Source organism: Phascolarctos cinereus, unplaced genomic scaffold, assembly GCF_003287225.1.
Source record: "Phascolarctos cinereus isolate Bilbo 61053 unplaced genomic scaffold, phaCin_HiC Scaffold_2;HRSCAF=192, whole genome shotgun sequence".
NCBI classification, from domain to species: Eukaryota; Metazoa; Chordata; class Mammalia; order Diprotodontia; family Phascolarctidae; genus Phascolarctos; species Phascolarctos cinereus.
In genome coordinates, this window is record NW_027555625.1 from 184,118,762 (window position 1) to 184,130,761 (window position 12,000).

Here is a 12,000-nt window from a genome sequence, read left to right on the forward strand (position 1 = left end):
TCAAACCCCGGTCTGCGATGATGAGGTTGGACTGGATGGCCTCCGAGGTCCCTCCCGGCCCTGGCGCTATGGGCCTGTGAAGCCAAATCCAGCACGCCTTCCCCGAACCCCCTCATTTTACAGAGAAGGAAATGGAGGCCCAGAGAAGTCACACAGGTAATCAGTGGCAGAGCTGCTATGAGGAGCTGCGTCCGCTAGGAGGCGCAGTGCATAGAGTGCTGCGATTAGCAGGAAGCCTGATTTATTCCGAGTTCAAATTCGGCCTCAAACACGAACTAACTCTGTGACCTTGGGCAAGTCACTTAATCCTGTTTCTCTTAGCTTCCTCATCTGGAAAGTGAGCTGGAGGAGGAAATGGCAAACCACTCCAGAAGTGTCGAACACGACCGAACAACGTTATTTGATGGCTGTGGGCTTTTCTCTGCAGCATGAGCCTGTTAAAGTAAATGCTGTACGTGCTTCATTCATATCACCAGTTGATAAGAGGCTTTGGAGGGAGGGCAATAAGAAGAATCATTTGCAAGCAGCCTAAAACATGTTAAGAAAATATTCGGAGGTGGGGATAATGCGGTTTAGGGGTCCAGGAACCCCAAAATCACAACATGTGAGTCCTGCTGGAAAGAATTTGACCCAAGCCTTCTTTCAGCCAAAGACAATGTTTATTAGGACATTGTCATATTGGGCAGACTCTTAAGGAGTCTGAACATGAGTAAAGCAGTTGCTAGATTATCAAAATCTAAGCATCTTAATGGAGACAAGATGGACCTTATATACAGAAAGATTGTGGGAGGGATCTAGGAGAGGATCTGAATGGGAGTGGCCAATGAGCTGGGGTGGGACCTGGACAATGGAGCCCATCTAGAATTAAGTGTGGGAAATGGCCAGTGGCCGAAGGGAGGTAAGATAGTGGAGAGGAGACTGGGTGTAGCCACAATGAAAGGCCAGTTGATGGAATTATAGCCTCATGGGTTGGCCAGAGATTTGCCCATGTGGGAAAGTCTGGGTTTTTCCTTTCTGGGGTGCAGATCCCAGCCCCATCAGGGAGGGGAGAACTAATCAAACAAAATCTTGCTTTTATTAATGAGGTTATTTGGGTTTAGAATTTATGTTTGAAGTTGTCTTCAACCATTCACAGATGAAGTTCCCATCTCCAGATTCCTGAGGTCTATGCATAGTAATAGCTCCCATTTGTATAATGTTTATGGGGTCATACTTTAGAGTTGGAAGGACCTTGCAGATCATCTATGGGGCCAGACCAACCTCCTCATTTTTCAAGTTAGGAAACTGAGTCCCAGAGTGGCCAAGTGACTTGTTCCAAGTTATAAAAGTATTAAATAGCAAAACTGAAGTTTGAACACAAGTCCTCTTGGAAATCTACTATTCTTGGGTCAGCTAGGTGGCACAGTGGATAGAGCACCCGCCCTTTAGTTAGGAGGACCTGAGTTCAAATGTGACCTCAGACCAAACCTTTGAGACTTATTAGCTGTATGACCCTGGGTAAGTCACTTAACCCCAGTTGCCTTAAAAAAAAAATCCGGTATTCTTTTCACTATGCCAAACTGCCCCCAGAAAATTTACAAAGTATTTTGCTGGTGATAATGGAAATTCATATTTATACAGCATTTTATTAAGTACTTCAGGGCAATTATTTTACTGATTCTCACAACATCCCTGTAAGGGAAGTAAGTATTACAAATATCATTCCCAATTTACAACTGACTAAACTGAAGTCCAGAAAGTTTGAACAATTTGACCAAAGCTAGTAATGGTTGGAATGGAATATGAACTCAGGTCCACAGCTTTTTGTTGCTTCTTCTACAACACAAGAAAAACTCAAGCCAATTGCATATTCCTTAGTACTAATCAGAGCAAGTTGTTATGTAGGAATTGTGGATTAATAGGTCCCCCCAAATAACTATGGGATAAACAAAATATATAAGTAAGGGGTATAGGAATTTGTAGTAAGGCTCTGGACTGCCCAAATGTTACACTGCAGAAATGTAGTGTCACCGGGGCTTTCTCCGGCCTATGGGACATTTTGAACTAGATGCCTTGTAGACATCTTAAATTCATTATCTTTTCCTCGAAACCCTCCCCCTCTACTTCTAAACTTCCCTAGGACTAAGAAGAGCATCACTATCCATACTGCTAGTCATCCAGACTTGCAACCTAGGTGTTATTGTCTGCTCCTTATTCTCCCTGGCTCTTCCCATACCCAAATTGTTGCCAAGGGCTGTTGATGTTACCATAGCAACACTTCTCTCCTCCGATACTGCCACCACCTAGGTCCAGGTTCTCATCACTTCAGTGCTGGGCTGTCATACTCTGCTGGTTGGTCTCCTGGATGTGAGTCCTTTCCCATTACGTGCCATTCTTCAGCTGTCAAGGTGATACTCAAAAAGCACAAGTATAAACATATCAAGGCCATCTACTCAATAAGGATGTCTAAGGGTTATCACCTCCAGGATCAAATATAAAATCCTCTGGCATTCAAAGCCCTTCATAACTTCCCTCACTCCCCCGCCTGGCCCTTACCTTTCCGGACTTCTTACGTCTTAACCTTTTCCCCCAAATCTCACACACACCTTCCCCACCCCCATTCCCATCCTCTGTGATAACAGTGAAAACTGGCCTCCTGGCTGTTCCTCAAACTAGAACAGGTGTGGGGAACCTACAGCCTCTAGGCCACATGTGGCCTCTGGGCCTTCAAGTGTTTGAAGTTATCAGTCATATGAGGCCATAGGTTCCCCACCCCTGAACTAGACGCTCCACCTCCAGAAGAACATTTCCACCAACTGTCCCCAGTGCCTGGATCTCATCTCGGCCTTTTTGCTTCCCTGGCTTTCTTTATTCAAGTCCTAGCTAAAATCTCATCTACTGGAAGACTTCCTTTGTATCATAAATTCTAAAGGTAGTAAAGCTTCATAATGCTAGTTAATTTACTGTTTAGATTAGATTATGCTTTAATCCACTCACCAAAGGGTCTACCTACTTGGGAGTGTGCTCACCAGGAAGGAGTGTTTTTATCACTCATTCTTTTTATAATGAGATTACCTCAGCCATTAGCAAAAGTCCTTAACTTCAGCCCTTTGTCTTCCCCAAGCCCAGAGATAACATGCCCAGTTTTTAATTTCTGTGGTTGGATTTAACCTTTTTATAATTTTTTACCCTTCAGAGTAGCACCGTTTCAAAGGTGCTGAGGAGTTTAGAAAATGTGGACACATCTATAATTTCAGATTTTGTTCCATGAATTTCTTGTGGAGGAGAAGCCTAGATGTGCTTTGGAGGAGGGATAATAAGATTTATTTTACCTAAACTTAGGACCATAGTACTAGGAAGTACTGTAAGAGTAGAAGAGGAAATAGTGGGAGGCCTTTTGTATATGAGAGCTGAGTTGGGAAGGAGTTTTGTGAATGTTTAGCCTGGGTAAAAGAAGATTGGCAAGGGGAGGGAGAAGGGGAGACATAAAAGCTGTATTCAAATATTTGTAGGGCAGTCCTGTGGAAGAGGAATTTACATTTGTTTCCCTCCCTTGGAAGGGGCCACAGGTGAAGTTCTTTAAAGGGAATTTAAATTTGTTGTTGGTAAAAAACTTCCTAACAATTGGCACTGAACCAAAGGGAAATGTTCTACAAAGGGAGTTGATGGGTTTCCCTTGCTTAAAAGTTTTCAAGCTGAAGCCTATCATCACTGTTCAGAATACCAACATCCCACTCCATCATTTTCTCTGGACGTCCTCTATATGCCTGCAAGGCTCTCTCTTCTCATCTCTGCCTCCTAACTTCTCCAGCTTCCTTTAAGTCTCAATTCAAATCCCAGTTTTTACAGGAAGCCTTTCCCAACTCCTCTTAATTCTAATACCTTCCATTTTAAAATAATGTGCTACTTAGCCTATCACTTATGTTACCTAGCCTAGCTTGTTTTGTATGTATTTTGCATATTGCCTTCCCCTAATGTAACAATTGTGAACTACTTGAAGGCTGGGACTATCTTCTGCCCCTTATTGTATCCCTACCACTTAACACAGTGCCTGGAACATTTGTTGGTACTTAATATATGCTGATTAATTGATCTGTTGATTGACTGGATGACCCAACAAGACCTTCCACATTCTAATTCATCTGTCTGTTTGGGGGACAGCCCCGGCAAAGGCACTGAAAACTAGAAATGGAATGGTATGTGTGTGGGTGAGGAAAAAAGAGAGCCACAATTATTCTGTGGCAACTTTATGGACTAACAGTGTAGAAATTGCCTAACCACTTGGTGGCCTAATTTAGAAACTCCCCAACCCCTGTGAAGAAGGTAGTAAAGTCCATGATCATCTACTGTTGTCATAAGTGATGGGGGCGGGGCCCAAGCCAAGCCTCTTGCCCCAAAGGGAATCTGGCTCCTTTTTATCTGAGCCCCAGAAAGGCCTTACTGTGGTCTCAAACAGTGATTCCTTATCGACTCCCCTTATCTCCCTTTGAAAGTCCTAGCCCCACCCTTTGATCTTGTGCAGATGCCTTTCAAACTTCTGCCTTCCTGTTCCCTCCATTAGCTATTCCCATTGTCTATTCAGTCTCTCAGACCTCCCCAATTAGAATTCTTACCTAGACCCTTTTCCCAGTCCCCTTCTCTGGCCACTCAAAGTTACTTTAGTATTTAAGATCCACCCTAGCCCCTATTCAGATGCTGAGAATCTCAGGCCCACAAGGCTGAGAACCTCTCATGCCCACTGTCACCACCTCCCCAGCACCTATCTCCACCCCATTCTCCTCCGGCCTCTCCGGCTGTTCCCCATTCCCCCCAGGCCCCTCTTTCTGCTCCCCATTCTTCCCCAACCCTTCCTTCTGCTCCCCATTCTCCCCAGACCCCTCCTTCTGCTCCCTATTCTCCCTTGACCCCCCCTGTGTTTCCCTATTCTCCCCTACCCCTCCCTGTTTCCCATGCCCGCACCTCCTTGCCCATCCCCCCTTTTCCTTGGTTCTCCTTCCGTTTTCCTCTGGCTCCTGCATTCCCCCCCCCCAAACCCCAGCTCTAGAGGCTGCTCCTACTCAGGCCTTGAGCAAGGGTCTTACCTCAGCCTCTACTTCCGAAGAGACCCCAGCTCAAGCTCCAGATGAGGTTCTCAACTCAGTGCCTCCTCCCCAGACCTCTACTTCCCATGGGACCCCTACTCAGGCTGCAGACGAGGGTCTCACCTTGGCGTCTTCTCCCGTGATCCCTCCCCCTCCTCTGGTGTCAGGTAATCTTTCCCCTTGTCAGCCGGATTCCTCGGCCTTGCCAGTTCAGCCGGCGCTTTCCAGTCCCTCACTCACGAGAAGTGGGACTTCCTCCCTCCCTCCCCCACAAACCCCTGCTCCTGCAGGGCCTTCAGGGCTTTTTCCTTTAAGGGAAGTACCTGCCTCTCCTAATGGGATACTTAGGGTGCATGTTCCATTCTCCATTTCAGACCTCACCCAGATTAAGGAAAGGCTGGGTCGATACTCTGAAGATCCCACTAAATTTACTGAGGGCTTCAGGGATGTGTCCCTACAATTCTAACTTTCTTGGGCTGATCTGCATGTCCTCTTCTCCACCTGTTGTACCCCTGAGGAGAGGAAGAGAATTTGGCAACAAGCCCAAAATTTTGGGGATCGTTTTGCTAGCAATGACCCCACAAAATACCCCCCCAGGAACAGCTGCTGTTCCTGCTTGGGATCCGGGGTGGGATTATCAGAAGAGTGAGGATAGGGGAAAGAGGAACTACATGGTAATTTGCCTCTTAGAAGGCCTGAAAATAGCATTTCAAAAGCAAGTAAACTTTCAAAAGATTAAGGGAATTACTCAGGAAGAAAAGGAAAATCCTGCCCTTTTCCAAGATAGGCTAGTAGAAGGCATTAAAAAGTATACGAATTTAGATCCTTACTCTACAGAAGGGGCAGCAATCCTTAGCATGTTATTTCATTAACCAATCTGCCCCAGATATTAGGACAAAATTACAGAAATTGGCAATGGGACCCCAAACACCTCAGGCCCAGTTATTGGAGATTGCCTTTGGAGTCTTTAACAAGAGACTTAGTTGCAGGAGGAGAAAGAACGCAGGCAGAGGGCTACAGACAAAGAACATGCCTGATTCCTGGCTGCTGCCATGGTCAGGAAAAGACCCAAGGGTGTTCCTGGCAACCTGGGCAGTGAGAAAACCTGCTTTCGATGCCACCATGAGGGTCACTGGTCCAAGGAGTGCCCCTCCAAGGTACCCCCTTGGAGGAAGCCCAGCAACTCTGGCAGGGGAGGCCACAGGGAGTCTCACTGGTCCAAGGAGTGCCCCTCCAGGGGGCCCCCTTGGAAGAAGTCCCCAAGACGGACATCTCCAGCACCTTGCCCAAGATGTGACCAGGAGGGACATTGGAAGAAGGATTGGCCCTGAGGTAGGAGAAGTGGTAGAGCAGCCCCCTAGTACCCTGTCCTCCAGTCTTCTGAAGACTGGGGAGGACAAGGGAGCCTGGGTGCGGGCCACACTCCCACTTTCTCCATCTCTCTCGCCAAGCCCTGGGCAGAAATTGAGACTGAAGGTAAGGTTACCCACTTTTTCATGGCTATGTTCTTTGCTTTAACCAATTACTCTGGCCCTGTTTGCTCCATCTAGTCATGGGCATTCCAGAGGTAACTGAGGAATGTCTCCAGACATACCCCTCCCCCTGCCTATTTGAGAATCTGTTTTTTAAACACTCCTCCCTTATGCTCTCCTCTTGGCCTGCCCCCTCGTTGGGAAGGGACCTAATGGTGAAGTTAGGCAGCCAGTTTTCTCTAGTTAAGGCTCCTATCTCCCTTTTCCCTCTGTGTGCCAGACCTCCCCATGTTCCACTGGAAGTGTGGGAGACAATTTGGGATACTTTTGCCACCTCAGCCATTGTTCACCTCCGAGACCCTAAAGTATTCTCCTATTGCTGTATTTGTAGTCCCACCCAGGAGGTTTCTTTGTCCATTGCCTCAGGAGTGCTTAATTTCTTGGGAACTCAAGGCTATAGGGTCTCTTTGAACAAAGTTCAGATAGCATACCAGTCTGTAAAGTTTCTGGGCCAGGAATTCCCTGTCCCAGCCACTAAGAAACAATTTCGAACTTTTATAGGCATGGATAGATTTTGTAGACTCTGGATCTCTGATAATAGTTTGATTGTTAAGCCCCTTTATGACTGTCCTCTGGACCCTGACTCACTCCCTCAAGAGTGTGGCTCAGACCAGACTAAACCTTTTGTGATTTTAAAATCTAAATTGACCTCCACACCCCTAAATCAGTCCTTAGGAGTCGCTGGAAAGCCTGCAAGCTTCCTGGTGGTGGCTGCCACAGTCATTCTAGTTGAGGAAGCCTCTAAATTTGCATCTGGCCTCCAAAAGTGGGGAAATAGTTCCCTAGTTAAATTGGGAAGCTCTTTAGAACACTCCTACCCACACCCACACGTTAACTCTCATCTCCACAAAGCTCCCCTCCCCAATACGACTTTCTCAGAAGTTTATGCCACTTCGTTTATGCTTGCCACTTCTCTATGGGCTACTCTCTCTGTATCCACACCTTGCTTCTCCACAGGGGAATATTCCCTTACTTGGGAGACAAGCTCCAAGGCCACTAGACAAGTTAACACCCCTGTGGAGGAAGGGCTTGTTAGAGTTTCTGCTAGTATTTTGACCTGCACGACCTGTGCAGACAACACTAGTGACAAGAATTTTGGGGAAAAGGCGAAACAAAGTGCCAATACATGGCAAGACCCCAGAACTACTGTTTTGGTCACTCAGTGTTTGACACCCTACAAAGACTTTGGGGTGTGCACTCTCAGACTTTTAGCACTCCCCTTCTCCATTTTCAATGCCAAACAGCCCAGAGTCTCTAACTTAAAGGTAAAACATGGATTTTGGGGAAATGTCCTCTGGTCTCTTAAAAAGGGAGCAGACTATCTTATGCCCTGGTATAACCTACAACATGAACATATTCTCTCTAACCTTGTAGAGACTATTTACCAGTTGGCAAATGTGACAGCTTATGATCCCCCGGAAATCCAGCAATCTCTGGATTCCTTAGCAAAAGTAATTCTAGACAATAGAATAGCCCTGTGCTTTAGCAAACACATTTTGTTGCACGTATAACAACTCTGGACAGATAGTTCTGCACTGCTCATGTTTTGGAAAAGGCTAGTTGGATGCAAGAAATTCACAATAACTTTAGTGCTCCAAAACCTTCTTCATGGGAGTCCTGGCTTCTTCCTATACTGGCCCCTATCCTCATTCCACTACTGATCATTCTTCTCTTGTGTTTGTTTGGTCCATGTTTACTAAATATTCTTGCCAGATTCCTTTCTTCTAGGGTCGGAGCCATCAAATTCCAGATGACTGTCTACCAACCCAAGGTCTCTAGTCCACTGAACCTGGCATCAGCCAGGTTTTGAAGTTTGACCCCACGGGACCCAGAGAGGCAGGGACAGCTCTACGCCCCTTGCCAGCAGGAAGCAGTTTCAGAAGCAGAGACCTTCATCCCTTTCACCAAAAGAATTTGGTTCCGATTTGTTTGAGGGGGGAATGATGGGGGCGGGGCCCAAGCCAAGCCTCTTGCCCCAAAGGGAATCTGGCTCCTTTTTATCTGAGCCCCAGAAAGGCCTTACTGTGGTCTCAAACAGTGATTCTTATCGACTCCCCTTATCTCCCTTTGAAAGTCCTAGCCCCACCCTTTGATCTTGTGCAGATGCCTTTCAAACTTCTGCCTTCCTGTTCCCTCCATTAGCTATTCCCATTGTCTATTCAGTCTCTCAGACCTCCCCAATTAGAATTCTTACCTAGACCCTTTTCCCAGTCCCCTTCTCTGGCCACCCAAAGTTACTTTAGTATTTAAGATCCACCCTAGCCCCTATTCAGATGCTGAGAATCTCAGGCCCACAAGGCTGAGAACCTCTCGTGTATGCTCCTCTTTACGGGTGACACCCGGCTGAGAATCTCTCCTGCCCCAAAGGCTGAGCCATTCTCATGCCCGCCTGTCCTTACAGGCGTCACCTGGCCTCTGTGATTTATCACTAATAAACTTTTCCTCTGGCTGAAGAAGATTTGAGTTGAATTCATTCAGCAGTGCCTGGTACCATGATCTTGGTGATTTTCCAGCACCCCAAAAGTCCTAGACCTCTTCAATAAGTACTTGCTATCCTTGGATAAGAGACTTGCAATTAATTACAAAAGTATTTATACTTTTTCTTTCTCCTTTTTTTATTATTCTGATAATAAATCTTGCCACTTGAATTTAAAATACTCCCCATTTCCCCCTTGACTGATTCCCTCTTCTTCTATTCCTCCTGTAAAATACTTTACTTTTTCAAGTTGCTGCAGAATGCTGCTGATTGGCTGTGGGTCTGATCTAATAAGAGTTATTTTTTGTTCAGTGATTTGATTATTACCCTTAATCCAGTTCCCTAAAAAAGGCCTTTTGTCTTATCTACTTTCCCATAGGGATAAGATTGGATAGGGTCTTTGTAGATGAGAGAAATATTATTTCTTAATATTTCTAGAGAAACTAGGAAGATTTGTTTTAATATGCTTCTGCACCATACTACAATTTTTATGTTTTCTAACTTCAACTGGGCCCTCACTGCAGCAATCTTTTTTTTTCTCCTTCTAATTCGTTCACTATCCCACAATCCACAGAGTTTATTTTAAACCTCTCCTCAAGCTTTCCACATGTCTCATTCCTTCATCCTTTCAGTTGGGCACCCCAGCTTTTACAACAATAGTGGTAATGATAATAACAATGACAGTAGTAGCATTTATATAATCCTTTAAGGTTTGCAAAGTGCAATACAAATATTATCTCATTTGATCTTCACAACAACCTTGGGATGCAGACACTATTATTATCATCCATATTTTACAAATGAGTTAGTGTGTGTAAAGGGCTTTATATATTATGGAGTACTAATTTAAGTATAAATTATTCCCTTTGCTTTAAAAAATTAAATTTTTTACTGAGAAAATTGAGGCCATTTGATATGAACTTCCTCTTCTATCTCCAAATCCCTTTATATCCCCCTTTGCTAAGAGACCACCTTGAATATGAAATCTTTCATGACTTTTCCTCCCTACTTCTTCCCCAGATCCCCTAATGCTAGAGTCTTTCCTCTTTACCTTGTATTTTACTACTTTTCATTTATTCTCTCTGTTTATTACAATATAATTATATAATGTGACATTTTGAAGAATGTTATAATTTATATATACTGAGTTTATAAATATTGTATTTATTATTTATGTTTACTTATTTAGATAAGTACATGTTGTCTTTTCCAATATACAGTGTCAAATAGAAAAGGGAAGCGGGTGTGTCACAAAAACATACATTTATCAATGTAATAATATCTATGTTTTATTTTATTTATTTTGTTAAATATTTCCCAATTACATTTTAATCTTTTTCAGTGGCATTCAGGAGTGTGGTGGCCCTAGAGGTTTGACTAGAATATAAATTTCTTAGAACCAGAGATGATGATTTCTTCTTCTCCTCTTCCTCCTCCTTCTCTTTTCTTCTTTTTCTCCTGCTTCCTTTTTTACTTCTATCACCAGTGCTTAAGAATAGTTCCTGGCACATAATAGATGCTTTAATAAATTCTTGTTAGCTCATGGGTTGATTAATTAATCTTGGATGAGGGGCCAGCCAGCAGTCATCAGAGGATCTCCACTAGAGAGAAGCCAGCTTTCAGCCTCATGCCACTCTGGTTCAGCCCATGCTATTTCTGTATACTGTAGTTATAAGTTTACCTTTAGATATAACTTGACTTTAATGAAGTATTTTTTCTCTGTTTTGTCAATGTTGTTAAAGCGGGATTTTAACAAAGGGAGAGGGCTAAGTTATCTTCACTGGGCCCTAAATATTAAGCTATAGGAAGCCATGGCAAGTGGTTAATAAACACAGAGTTAAATGATAATCGATATTTGATTGTAAACAAGGAGTAGCCCTAGAGAAATAGGCTAGCTCTAGAGAAATCTGTGTTTCAGAAGGTTGCTGCAGCTATGCCAGTTTGAGCTGCAGGCAAAGTAGCTCCAGCTAGTATATACCATGTTAACAAGGAGTGGCTTCCAACTTTGGAGCTAAGCAAAGTATTATTTGGATGGTGGAAATGCAGAAATATTTGATGAAGTCTTCAAGATTCAAAATTAATAAAAATGAAAAATTAATTGAAAAAAAAACCTTAGATGAGGGGCAGGGGTGGCCTAGTCTATAGAGCACCAGCCCCAGAGTCAGGAGGACGTGAGTTCAAATGGGGCCTGAGACACATGATACTTACTAGCAGTGTAACACTAGGCAAGTCACTTAACCCTGAATGCCTCACCAAAAACAAACAAAAAAACTTAGACAAAGCTTAGCATTCTCATATATAATGTGAGTGAAGATTGCTGTGATATTTAAAGCATGCTTACACAATTCTTTCTTCCTCCAAACTTCATATTTTCTCACTTTTTTTTTCTTGCTTCTTTCATGTTTTCTCATAAAAAAGATTTTTTTAAAATAATACAAAGGGATTAAATAAATTACACTCAGATGAGCACTTCATGGGACAGCTAGGTAGCACAATGGATAGAGCACTGGGCTTGGAATCAGGATGACTCATCTTGAGTCCTGAGTTCAAATCAGTCCTCAGATACTAGCTATGTGACCTTGGGCAAGTCATTTAACCTTATTTGCGTCAATTTCTTCAGATGTAAAGTGAGCTGGAGAAGGAAGTGGCAAACCACTCCAGTATCCTTGACAAGAAATCTCCAAATAAGGTCAGGCATGACTGAAACCACTGAACAAGAGCACTTAATAATATATAACACCCTATCTTATTTGAGCTTCACAACACCCCTGGAAGGTAGATAGTTACATTTCAGTTAGTTATATATCAGTTTAGAGTTGATATAGGAGTATCAGACTTGTTACCGAAGTTGCCATTTCACCCAGTATCATTATCCCTATTTTAGAGATGAAGAAACTAAAGCTCAGATATGAAGGTGTTCTTAGTCACTCAA